The sequence below is a fragment of the Phyllobates terribilis genome, unplaced genomic scaffold (genome assembly GCF_046119375.1).
Source record: "Phyllobates terribilis strain yellow unplaced genomic scaffold, ASM4611937v1 Scaffold_6792__1_contigs__length_41986, whole genome shotgun sequence".
Lineage (NCBI taxonomy): Eukaryota > Metazoa > Chordata > Amphibia > Anura > Dendrobatidae > Phyllobates > Phyllobates terribilis.
The window spans coordinates 35,001-41,987 of NW_027369534.1; the positions used below are offsets into that span (position 1 = coordinate 35,001).

At 55.0% G+C, this 6,987-nt stretch overlaps 18 non-coding genes across 18 annotated transcripts; all 18 read right to left on the reverse strand.

The window, feature by feature from the left end:
* Positions 1 to 211: 211 nt before the first annotated feature.
* TRNAP-CGG (transfer RNA proline (anticodon CGG)) lies at positions 212 to 283 on the reverse strand. The gene has a single exon. It is a non-coding gene; the product is annotated as a tRNA-Pro (tRNA).
* Positions 284 to 422: 139 nt separating this feature from the next.
* On the reverse strand, positions 423 to 494 carry TRNAP-AGG (transfer RNA proline (anticodon AGG)). The gene has a single exon. It is a non-coding gene; the product is annotated as a tRNA-Pro (tRNA).
* Positions 495 to 889: 395 nt separating this feature from the next.
* Positions 890 to 961, reverse strand: TRNAP-UGG (transfer RNA proline (anticodon UGG)). The gene has a single exon. It is a non-coding gene; the product is annotated as a tRNA-Pro (tRNA).
* Positions 962 to 1,371: 410 nt separating this feature from the next.
* On the reverse strand, positions 1,372 to 1,443 carry TRNAP-CGG (transfer RNA proline (anticodon CGG)). Its single transcript has one exon. It is a non-coding gene; the product is annotated as a tRNA-Pro (tRNA).
* Positions 1,444 to 1,582: 139 nt separating this feature from the next.
* On the reverse strand, positions 1,583 to 1,654 carry TRNAP-AGG (transfer RNA proline (anticodon AGG)). The gene has a single exon. It is a non-coding gene; the product is annotated as a tRNA-Pro (tRNA).
* A 395-nt stretch (positions 1,655 to 2,049) lies between these two features.
* Positions 2,050 to 2,121, reverse strand: TRNAP-UGG (transfer RNA proline (anticodon UGG)). Its single transcript has one exon. It is a non-coding gene; the product is annotated as a tRNA-Pro (tRNA).
* Positions 2,122 to 2,531: 410 nt separating this feature from the next.
* On the reverse strand, positions 2,532 to 2,603 carry TRNAP-CGG (transfer RNA proline (anticodon CGG)). The gene has a single exon. It is a non-coding gene; the product is annotated as a tRNA-Pro (tRNA).
* Positions 2,604 to 2,742: 139 nt separating this feature from the next.
* Positions 2,743 to 2,814, reverse strand: TRNAP-AGG (transfer RNA proline (anticodon AGG)). Its single transcript has one exon. It is a non-coding gene; the product is annotated as a tRNA-Pro (tRNA).
* Positions 2,815 to 3,209: 395 nt separating this feature from the next.
* Positions 3,210 to 3,281, reverse strand: TRNAP-UGG (transfer RNA proline (anticodon UGG)). The gene has a single exon. It is a non-coding gene; the product is annotated as a tRNA-Pro (tRNA).
* Positions 3,282 to 3,691: 410 nt separating this feature from the next.
* TRNAP-CGG (transfer RNA proline (anticodon CGG)) lies at positions 3,692 to 3,763 on the reverse strand. The gene has a single exon. It is a non-coding gene; the product is annotated as a tRNA-Pro (tRNA).
* A 139-nt stretch (positions 3,764 to 3,902) lies between these two features.
* Positions 3,903 to 3,974, reverse strand: TRNAP-AGG (transfer RNA proline (anticodon AGG)). Its single transcript has one exon. It is a non-coding gene; the product is annotated as a tRNA-Pro (tRNA).
* A 395-nt stretch (positions 3,975 to 4,369) lies between these two features.
* On the reverse strand, positions 4,370 to 4,441 carry TRNAP-UGG (transfer RNA proline (anticodon UGG)). Its single transcript has one exon. It is a non-coding gene; the product is annotated as a tRNA-Pro (tRNA).
* A 410-nt stretch (positions 4,442 to 4,851) lies between these two features.
* On the reverse strand, positions 4,852 to 4,923 carry TRNAP-CGG (transfer RNA proline (anticodon CGG)). The gene has a single exon. It is a non-coding gene; the product is annotated as a tRNA-Pro (tRNA).
* Positions 4,924 to 5,062: 139 nt separating this feature from the next.
* Positions 5,063 to 5,134, reverse strand: TRNAP-AGG (transfer RNA proline (anticodon AGG)). Its single transcript has one exon. It is a non-coding gene; the product is annotated as a tRNA-Pro (tRNA).
* Positions 5,135 to 5,529: 395 nt separating this feature from the next.
* Positions 5,530 to 5,601, reverse strand: TRNAP-UGG (transfer RNA proline (anticodon UGG)). The gene has a single exon. It is a non-coding gene; the product is annotated as a tRNA-Pro (tRNA).
* A 410-nt stretch (positions 5,602 to 6,011) lies between these two features.
* On the reverse strand, positions 6,012 to 6,083 carry TRNAP-CGG (transfer RNA proline (anticodon CGG)). Its single transcript has one exon. It is a non-coding gene; the product is annotated as a tRNA-Pro (tRNA).
* Positions 6,084 to 6,222: 139 nt separating this feature from the next.
* On the reverse strand, positions 6,223 to 6,294 carry TRNAP-AGG (transfer RNA proline (anticodon AGG)). The gene has a single exon. It is a non-coding gene; the product is annotated as a tRNA-Pro (tRNA).
* Positions 6,295 to 6,689: 395 nt separating this feature from the next.
* TRNAP-UGG (transfer RNA proline (anticodon UGG)) lies at positions 6,690 to 6,761 on the reverse strand. The gene has a single exon. It is a non-coding gene; the product is annotated as a tRNA-Pro (tRNA).
* Between the last annotated feature and the right edge of the window lie 226 nt (positions 6,762 to 6,987).

A 6,987-nucleotide genomic window follows, 5' to 3' on the forward strand; every position in this document is an offset into this window, starting at 1 on the left:
GCCATAGCAGTGCATGAGCTAAGAAAGAGCTTCCTCGGAAGGCTCACAGAGTTCCACTTGCAAAAGGCTCCGAGGTGGCGTAAAGATAACCCTCGTTGAGAAGCACCGCCGCGTGCATGACGCAGAGCCAAGCGCCCTTGAGTAAGACCGTTGCAAAAGCATACTGGCACAGATGGGGAGAGAGAGAGCTATGCCAAGCACGCACCAGGCAGGGCTCGTCCGGGATTTGAACCCGGGACCTCTCGCACCCGAAGCGAGAATCATACCCCTAGACCAACGAGCCAACGTTTTGACCAAGCCGTGCACTGGCGTCGATACTCTCACATTTGTCGGCTTGGTCAGCCGCAGAGGACGGTGTGCTTTAGTTAAAGGGAGGCGAGAAAAAGAAGAGCGCTCAGGCTCGCCCTCAGACAGAGAGAGCAGGGCTCGTCCGGGATTTGAACCCGGGACCTCTCGCACCCTAAGCGAGAATCATACCCCTAGACCAACGAGCCAACGACGGAACTGTTGCGTTCCAATTTTCCTGGCATAAACAGCTGTGTCGCTTGAAGCGCCTGCCTGGCACCTCCAGAGAAAAGCTTGGCTCTCGCATGGAACATCCGCAGAGAAGTCCATGAGAGACGATGGAGAATTTGACCAAAAATGTGTTTTTGAAGCGGAAGAGCTGGGGAAAAAAGGAGATACGCGTGGGCTCAAAATCTGCACCCTGTGCATGCAACAAGCAATCTAAGGCCAGCCGAGGAGAGGGGGAGGGCAGTGGGAGGGCAAGCAAGAGGGAACATACCGCCTTCCCAGTAGTGAGTTCCAAGAAAAATCAATTCAACAGATTGGCAGCCATTGAGAGAAGCACGTCAGGCATCAGATCGGCAGCAAAGGTTTCCGTAAGCAAGGGCTCGTCCGGGATTTGAACCCGGGACCTCTTGCACCCAAAGCGAGAATCATACCCCTAGACCAACGAGCCAGTGACGGAGAAAGCGGCCACGAGGCGCCTTGCTCACTCTCACAATTTGGCACAGGATGCAGCAAGCGCAAGATCTGACAGCAGTGTCAGAAAAGGCAGGAGGAGTAGAGAGCAGCCGAGTGACAGAAACAGAAGAGGAACCAAGCCGTGAAAATGGGGAGCCCGCCAAAGACCTCTGGCACCTTACGGGAGAAGCAGAGCCATAGCAGTGCATGAGCTAAGAAAGAGCTTCCTCGGAAGGCTCACAGAGTTCCACTTGCAAAAGGCTCCGAGGTGGCGTAAAGATAACCCTCGTTGAGAAGCACCGCCGCGTGCATGACGCAGAGCCAAGCGCCCTTGAGTAAGACCGTTGCAAAAGCATACTGGCACAGATGGGGAGAGAGAGAGCTATGCCAAGCACGCACCAGGCAGGGCTCGTCCGGGATTTGAACCCGGGACCTCTCGCACCCGAAGCGAGAATCATACCCCTAGACCAACGAGCCAACGTTTTGACCAAGCCGTGCACTGGCGTCGATACTCTCACATTTGTCGGCTTGGTCAGCCGCAGAGGACGGTGTGCTTTAGTTAAAGGGAGGCGAGAAAAAGAAGAGCGCTCAGGCTCGCCCTCAGACAGAGAGAGCAGGGCTCGTCCGGGATTTGAACCCGGGACCTCTCGCACCCTAAGCGAGAATCATACCCCTAGACCAACGAGCCAACGACGGAACTGTTGCGTTCCAATTTTCCTGGCATAAACAGCTGTGTCGCTTGAAGCGCCTGCCTGGCACCTCCAGAGAAAAGCTTGGCTCTCGCATGGAACATCCGCAGAGAAGTCCATGAGAGACGATGGAGAATTTGACCAAAAATGTGTTTTTGAAGCGGAAGAGCTGGGGAAAAAAGGAGATACGCGTGGGCTCAAAATCTGCACCCTGTGCATGCAACAAGCAATCTAAGGCCAGCCGAGGAGAGGGGGAGGGCAGTGGGAGGGCAAGCAAGAGGGAACATACCGCCTTCCCAGTAGTGAGTTCCAAGAAAAATCAATTCAACAGATTGGCAGCCATTGAGAGAAGCACGTCAGGCATCAGATCGGCAGCAAAGGTTTCCGTAAGCAAGGGCTCGTCCGGGATTTGAACCCGGGACCTCTCGCACCCAAAGCGAGAATCATACCCCTAGACCAACGAGCCAGTGACGGAGAAAGCGGCCACGAGGCGCCTTGCTCACTCTCACAATTTGGCACAGGATGCAGCAAGCGCAAGATCTGACAGCAGTGTCAGAAAAGGCAGGAGGAGTAGAGAGCAGCCGAGTGACAGAAACAGAAGAGGAACCAAGCCGTGAAAATGGGGAGCCCGCCAAAGACCTCTGGCACCTTACGGGAGAAGCAGAGCCATAGCAGTGCATGAGCTAAGAAAGAGCTTCCTCGGAAGGCTCACAGAGTTCCACTTGCAAAAGGCTCCGAGGTGGCGTAAAGATAACCCTCGTTGAGAAGCACCGCCGCGTGCATGACGCAGAGCCAAGCGCCCTTGAGTAAGACCGTTGCAAAAGCATACTGGCACAGATGGGGAGAGAGAGAGCTATGCCAAGCACGCACCAGGCAGGGCTCGTCCGGGATTTGAACCCGGGACCTCTCGCACCCGAAGCGAGAATCATACCCCTAGACCAACGAGCCAACGTTTTGACCAAGCCGTGCACTGGCGTCGATACTCTCACATTTGTCGGCTTGGTCAGCCGCAGAGGACGGTGTGCTTTAGTTAAAGGGAGGCGAGAAAAAGAAGAGCGCTCAGGCTCGCCCTCAGACAGAGAGAGCAGGGCTCGTCCGGGATTTGAACCCGGGACCTCTCGCACCCTAAGCGAGAATCATACCCCTAGACCAACGAGCCAACGACGGAACTGTTGCGTTCCAATTTTCCTGGCATAAACAGCTGTGTCGCTTGAAGCGCCTGCCTGGCACCTCCAGAGAAAAGCTTGGCTCTCGCATGGAACATCCGCAGAGAAGTCCATGAGAGACGATGGAGAATTTGACCAAAAATGTGTTTTTGAAGCGGAAGAGCTGGGGAAAAAAGGAGATACGCGTGGGCTCAAAATCTGCACCCTGTGCATGCAACAAGCAATCTAAGGCCAGCCGAGGAGAGGGGGAGGGCAGTGGGAGGGCAAGCAAGAGGGAACATACCGCCTTCCCAGTAGTGAGTTCCAAGAAAAATCAATTCAACAGATTGGCAGCCATTGAGAGAAGCACGTCAGGCATCAGATCGGCAGCAAAGGTTTCCGTAAGCAAGGGCTCGTCCGGGATTTGAACCCGGGACCTCTCGCACCCAAAGCGAGAATCATACCCCTAGACCAACGAGCCAGTGACGGAGAAAGCGGCCACGAGGCGCCTTGCTCACTCTCACAATTTGGCACAGGATGCAGCAAGCGCAAGATCTGACAGCAGTGTCAGAAAAGGCAGGAGGAGTAGAGAGCAGCCGAGTGACAGAAACAGAAGAGGAACCAAGCCGTGAAAATGGGGAGCCCGCCAAAGACCTCTGGCACCTTACGGGAGAAGCAGAGCCATAGCAGTGCATGAGCTAAGAAAGAGCTTCCTCGGAAGGCTCACAGAGTTCCACTTGCAAAAGGCTCCGAGGTGGCGTAAAGATAACCCTCGTTGAGAAGCACCGCCGCGTGCATGACGCAGAGCCAAGCGCCCTTGAGTAAGACCGTTGCAAAAGCATACTGGCACAGATGGGGAGAGAGAGAGCTATGCCAAGCACGCACCAGGCAGGGCTCGTCCGGGATTTGAACCCGGGACCTCTCGCACCCGAAGCGAGAATCATACCCCTAGACCAACGAGCCAACGTTTTGACCAAGCCGTGCACTGGCGTCGATACTCTCACATTTGTCGGCTTGGTCAGCCGCAGAGGACGGTGTGCTTTAGTTAAAGGGAGGCGAGAAAAAGAAGAGCGCTCAGGCTCGCCCTCAGACAGAGAGAGCAGGGCTCGTCCGGGATTTGAACCCGGGACCTCTCGCACCCTAAGCGAGAATCATACCCCTAGACCAACGAGCCAACGACGGAACTGTTGCGTTCCAATTTTCCTGGCATAAACAGCTGTGTCGCTTGAAGCGCCTGCCTGGCACCTCCAGAGAAAAGCTTGGCTCTCGCATGGAACATCCGCAGAGAAGTCCATGAGAGACGATGGAGAATTTGACCAAAAATGTGTTTTTGAAGCGGAAGAGCTGGGGAAAAAAGGAGATACGCGTGGGCTCAAAATCTGCACCCTGTGCATGCAACAAGCAATCTAAGGCCAGCCGAGGAGAGGGGGAGGGCAGTGGGAGGGCAAGCAAGAGGGAACATACCGCCTTCCCAGTAGTGAGTTCCAAGAAAAATCAATTCAACAGATTGGCAGCCATTGAGAGAAGCACGTCAGGCATCAGATCGGCAGCAAAGGTTTCCGTAAGCAAGGGCTCGTCCGGGATTTGAACCCGGGACCTCTCGCACCCAAAGCGAGAATCATACCCCTAGACCAACGAGCCAGTGACGGAGAAAGCGGCCACGAGGCGCCTTGCTCACTCTCACAATTTGGCACAGGATGCAGCAAGCGCAAGATCTGACAGCAGTGTCAGAAAAGGCAGGAGGAGTAGAGAGCAGCCGAGTGACAGAAACAGAAGAGGAACCAAGCCGTGAAAATGGGGAGCCCGCCAAAGACCTCTGGCACCTTACGGGAGAAGCAGAGCCATAGCAGTGCATGAGCTAAGAAAGAGCTTCCTCGGAAGGCTCACAGAGTTCCACTTGCAAAAGGCTCCGAGGTGGCGTAAAGATAACCCTCGTTGAGAAGCACCGCCGCGTGCATGACGCAGAGCCAAGCGCCCTTGAGTAAGACCGTTGCAAAAGCATACTGGCACAGATGGGGAGAGAGAGAGCTATGCCAAGCACGCACCAGGCAGGGCTCGTCCGGGATTTGAACCCGGGACCTCTCGCACCCGAAGCGAGAATCATACCCCTAGACCAACGAGCCAACGTTTTGACCAAGCCGTGCACTGGCGTCGATACTCTCACATTTGTCGGCTTGGTCAGCCGCAGAGGACGGTGTGCTTTAGTTAAAGGGAGGCGAGAAAAAGAAGAGCGCTCAGGCTCGCCCTCAGACAGAGAGAGCAGGGCTCGTCCGGGATTTGAACCCGGGACCTCTCGCACCCTAAGCGAGAATCATACCCCTAGACCAACGAGCCAACGACGGAACTGTTGCGTTCCAATTTTCCTGGCATAAACAGCTGTGTCGCTTGAAGCGCCTGCCTGGCACCTCCAGAGAAAAGCTTGGCTCTCGCATGGAACATCCGCAGAGAAGTCCATGAGAGACGATGGAGAATTTGACCAAAAATGTGTTTTTGAAGCGGAAGAGCTGGGGAAAAAAGGAGATACGCGTGGGCTCAAAATCTGCACCCTGTGCATGCAACAAGCAATCTAAGGCCAGCCGAGGAGAGGGGGAGGGCAGTGGGAGGGCAAGCAAGAGGGAACATACCGCCTTCCCAGTAGTGAGTTCCAAGAAAAATCAATTCAACAGATTGGCAGCCATTGAGAGAAGCACGTCAGGCATCAGATCGGCAGCAAAGGTTTCCATAAGCAAGGGCTCGTCCGGGATTTGAACCCGGGACCTCTCGCACCCAAAGCGAGAATCATACCCCTAGACCAACGAGCCAGTGACGGAGAAAGCGGCCACGAGGCGCCTTGCTCACTCTCACAATTTGGCACAGGATGCAGCAAGCGCAAGATCTGACAGCAGTGTCAGAAAAGGCAGGAGGAGTAGAGAGCAGCCGAGTGACAGAAACAGAAGAGGAACCAAGCCGTGAAAATGGGGAGCCCGCCAAAGACCTCTGGCACCTTACGGGAGAAGCAGAGCCATAGCAGTGCATGAGCTAAGAAAGAGCTTCCTCGGAAGGCTCACAGAGTTCCACTTGCAAAAGGCTCCGAGGTGGCGTAAAGATAACCCTCGTTGAGAAGCACCGCCGCGTGCATGACGCAGAGCCAAGCGCCCTTGAGTAAGACCGTTGCAAAAGCATACTGGCACAGATGGGGAGAGAGAGAGCTATGCCAAGCACGCACCAGGCAGGGCTCGTCCGGGATTTGAACCCGGGACCTCTCGCACCCGAAGCGAGAATCATACCCCTAGACCAACGAGCCAACGTTTTGACCAAGCCGTGCACTGGCGTCGATACTCTCACATTTGTCGGCTTGGTCAGCCGCAGAGGACGGTGTGCTTTAGTTAAAGGGAGGCGAGAAAAAGAAGAGCGCTCAGGCTCGCCCTCAGACAGAGAGAGCAGGGCTCGTCCGGGATTTGAACCCGGGACCTCTCGCACCCTAAGCGAGAATCATACCCCTAGACCAACGAGCCAACGACGGAACTGTTGCGTTCCAATTTTCCTGGCATAAACAGCTGTGTCGCTTGAAGCGCCTGCCTGGCACCTCCAGAGAAAAGCTTGGCTCTCGCATGGAACATCCGCAGAGAAGTCCATGAGAGACGATGGAGAATTTGACCAAAAATGTGTTTTTGAAGCGGAAGAGCTGGGGAAAAAAGGAGATACGCGTGGGCTCAAAATCTGCACCCTGTGCATGCAACAAGCAATCTAAGGCCAGCCGAGGAGAGGGGGAGGGCAGTGGGAGGGCAAGCAAGAGGGAACATACCGCCTTCCCAGTAGTGAGTTCCAAGAAAAATCAATTCAACAGATTGGCAGCCATTGAGAGAAGCACGTCAGGCATCAGATCGGCAGCAAAGGTTTCCGTAAGCAAGGGCTCGTCCGGGATTTGAACCCGGGACCTCTCGCACCCAAAGCGAGAATCATACCCCTAGACCAACGAGCCAGTGACGGAGAAAGCGGCCACGAGGCGCCTTGCTCACTCTCACAATTTGGCACAGGATGCAGCAAGCGCAAGATCTGACAGCAGTGTCAGAAAAGGCAGGAGGAGTAGAGAGCAGCCGAGTGACAGAAACAGAAGAGGAACCAAGCCGTGAAAATGGGGAGCCCGCCAAAGACCTCTGGCACCTTACGGGAGAAGCAGAGCCATAGCAGTGCATGAGCTAAGAAAG